General features: G+C 61.4%; 1 long non-coding RNA gene across 1 annotated transcript; it reads right to left on the bottom strand.

Moving 5' to 3' along the window:
- Window positions 1-1,301: 1,301 nt before the first annotated feature.
- Window positions 1,302-2,226, bottom strand: LOC107049339. The gene is made up of 3 exons (XR_001461766.4): window positions 2,190-2,226; window positions 1,725-1,966; window positions 1,302-1,543 (listed from the first exon to the last, which is right to left on the bottom strand). It is a non-coding gene; the product is annotated as an uncharacterized LOC107049339 (long non-coding RNA).
- Window positions 2,227-3,373: the final 1,147 nt, after the last annotated feature.

Genomic DNA, 3,373 nt, shown 5'->3' on the forward strand with positions numbered 1-3,373 from the left:
TGTCTTCTGGTCCCACCAACCTATGGCGGCACCCGTCTGCACGATGCTCTTGTCTACAGCTGTCCCCAGCTGTGTGTAGGAGCAGGTCCCAGCATGCAGCTCATCAGCCCTTTGCCTTTACTTGCCACAGCCAATCTCACTCCTGTGTTGCCCGAGTTCCCTCGGGACCCTCTGTCCTTGTGCAGAGGGAGGGCTTGGTTTCCCCATGCATCTCTCGTGAGCTGCTGTCGCTCGTTCGGGAGACACTCTGGTGGACCTGGGAAGGCCTGGTGGAGACACTGCCCACTTAGGAGGGGGCACGAGAATATCTGGCCTGCTTCCTTTTCCTGCACTTCTTTGGGCACCAAAGGAACACTGCGAGTTCTCTTCTCTGTCACAAGTCCCAGCACCAACGTCTCTGCGGACTGGAGCTGGTCTTGCTGTCACTCCTGCAGCCGCTGTGTAACTGCTGCACAGCCCCGGTGCATACACCGCCCACTCTGGAAGTGGCACGAGATTATCCGGCCTCTGAGGCAGCCGACCGTCTGGGAGGAGGATGCTCTCGCGCACAGAGGACAGAGGACAATGCAGTCCTCTGCTGGTGGCCGGCTGGACAAGCGGTCCACAGAGGCATCTTCTACTGCTCTGCTGGCTGCCTTGCCACCTTCATTCTTTGCCTCGGCAGGCTTTGTTGCCATCAGATCCTGCCGACGGAAGCAGCCTGGTTTCCCCAGAGTGGCATCCCCATGGTGCTGCAAAGAGGAGCCCAGACCATGCTGCAGAAAGGAGTGCTGGCAGCAGGCCTGGGTTTTGCACTGCGTGTGGGGCATGCCAGTATGCATGTGTCCATAGGCACAGACACACACCTGCTCTGTCAAGGCTCCTTGGTGCACATTAAGGGACTTGTTGCTCCTTCTGGTAGAGCTCTCTACCCTGGGGGAGCTGCACCAGGTAGGTTGCCCTGCTTCACCAGCTCTGCCATGTCCCGCCAGGCCGCATCCAGAACTCAGGGCCCAGAGTGGCCAGGTGCTCAGGCAGCCTCAATAGCACCAGCTACAGCTGCTGCACAGCTTTGCTACAGCAGTTGCAGCTGGGGCAGCAGCACCATGGCCCAGACATCTGTCTGTCAGCACCTGCAAAACAGGGAGGAAGAATGAGCCACAGCACGATGGGGCACCAGGGACGCCCTTGGCCCCTCTGACCGACCTGCAGCGTGCCACGTCCTGGTCCAGGGTTGGGCTCCTGCCACGGGCCCATCCCTGTTTAGCATGTATCAGGGCAAGCACTGGGTCTGGGGCTGAGCCACTGGAGACTCACCTGACTCCCGTGATGCTGCTCCACGTCGCTCCTTTCTCTGGTACGGGGCAGATGCAGCAGCACAGGATGCCCCACTCCACTCTCTCCAACAGGTCCGTCCAGGCCACCACCCAGAATTCAGGGCTTAGAGCGGCCACGTGCTCAGGCAGCCCCGACAGCACCAGCTGCTGCAGCTCCTGCACCGCTTTGCTGCTGCGGTTGCAGCTGGAGCAGGAGCACCGTGGCCCACGTGTCTGTCCCTCAGCACCTGCAAAACAGGAGGGGCATGAGCCACAGCAGGATGGACACTGGAGACAGCCTTTGCCCATCTGGCCGACCTGTAGTGTGCCAGGTCCTGGTCCAGGGTTGGGCTCCTCCCATGGGTCCACCCAGGCCTTGCATGCATCAGGGCAAGCATGGGGCTTGGGGCTGAACCACAGGAGACTCACTTGACTCGCAAGCTGATGCTCCACGCTGCTCCTCGCTCTGGTCATTGGCAGAGCTGCAGCAGGACAGGCTGCCCTGCTGCACCAGCTCCTCCAGGTCCCTCAAGCCCAGAATTCAGCACCTGGAGTGGCCACGTGCTCCGGCAGCACCGATAGCACCAGCTGCTGCAGATCCTGCACCGCTTTGCTGCAGCGGTTGCAGTTCAGGCAGGAGCAACATGGCCCTCACCTCTGTCTCTCGGGACCTGCAAAAAAGAAAGGGGGCCTGAGCCACAGCACCATGGGGCATCTCTGAAGCCCGTGGCCCATTAGGGTGACCTGCAGTATGCCAGGCCCTGATCCAGGGCTCCAGGGTTAGGCTTCTCCCATGGGCCCATCCATGCCTCGCATGCGTCAGGGCAAGTTCAGGCAAACTGAGAACAGTTCCAGACCCCATGCTTGTCTCTGGACAGACAACAGGAGACTCACCTGACTCTGGTGATGCTGCTCCTCGCCTCTCCTGGCGCTGGGGGAGCAGCAGCAGGACAGCATGCCCTGCCCCACTACCTCTGCCAGGTCCCTCCAGGCTGCCTCCCGGAACTCAGGGCCCAGATTGGCCACGTGCTCAGGCAGCCCCGACAGCAGCAGCTGCTGCAGCTCTGGTACAGCTTTGAAGAGGCGGTTGCAGCTGAGGCAGCAGCACCTTGTCCCACACGTCAGTCTGTGGGTACTGTAAAACAGGGAGGGGTCATGAGCCAATGATGGGGAACCTGAGAAGCTTTTGTCCCAGCTGGCCGACCTGTGGCATGCCAGGTCCCGGTCCAGGGTGGGGCTCCTCCCATGGGCCCACCCCTCCCCAGGATGCATCAGGGCAAGCACTGGGTCGGGGGCTGAGCCACAGGAGGCTCACCTGACTCCCGTGCTGCTGCTCCCTGCTGCTCCTCGCTCACGGCAATCGGGCAGCTGCTGAAGGACAGGCAGCCCCGCTCCGCTACCTCTGACAGGTCCCTGCAAGCCACCTCCTGAAACTTAGGGCCAGGAGTGGCCTCGTGCTCAGGCATCACCGTTAGCACCAGCTGCTGCTGCTCCTGGTCAGCTTTGCTGCAGCGGTTGCAGCTGGAGCAGGAGCACCGTGGCCCACAAGTCTGTCTTCTGCTCCCACCAACCTACAGTTGCACCTGTCTGCATGATGCTCTCGTGTACAACTGTCCCCAGCTGTGTGAAGGAGCAGGTCCCAGCATGCAGCTCACCAGCCCTTTGCCTTTCCTTGCCACAGCCAATCTCGCTTCTGTGTTGCCCGAGTTCCCTCGGGACACACAAGCAGTGTTCTTGTTCAGGGGACGGGCTTGGTTCCCCCATGCATCTCTCGGGCGCTGCTGTCGCTCCTTCGGGAGACTGTCTGGTGGACCTGGCAAGGCCTGGTGGAGACACTGCCCACTTAGGAGGGGGCACGAGATTATCCGGCCTCTGAGGCAGCCGTCTGTCTGGGAGGAGGATGTTCTCACGCACAATGCACTGAGGGCACCTGGGAACCCCCTGTCCCATCTGGCCGACCTTTAGTGTGCCAGGATGCATCAGGGCAAGCATGGCGTCTGGGACTGAGCCGCAGGAGACACCTGACTCTGGTGATGCTGTTCCTCGCCTCTCCTGCCACTGGGGGAGCAGCAGCAGGA

This window comes from Gallus gallus, chromosome Z (assembly GCF_016699485.2).
Source record: "Gallus gallus isolate bGalGal1 chromosome Z, bGalGal1.mat.broiler.GRCg7b, whole genome shotgun sequence".
Lineage (NCBI taxonomy): Eukaryota > Metazoa > Chordata > Aves > Galliformes > Phasianidae > Gallus > Gallus gallus.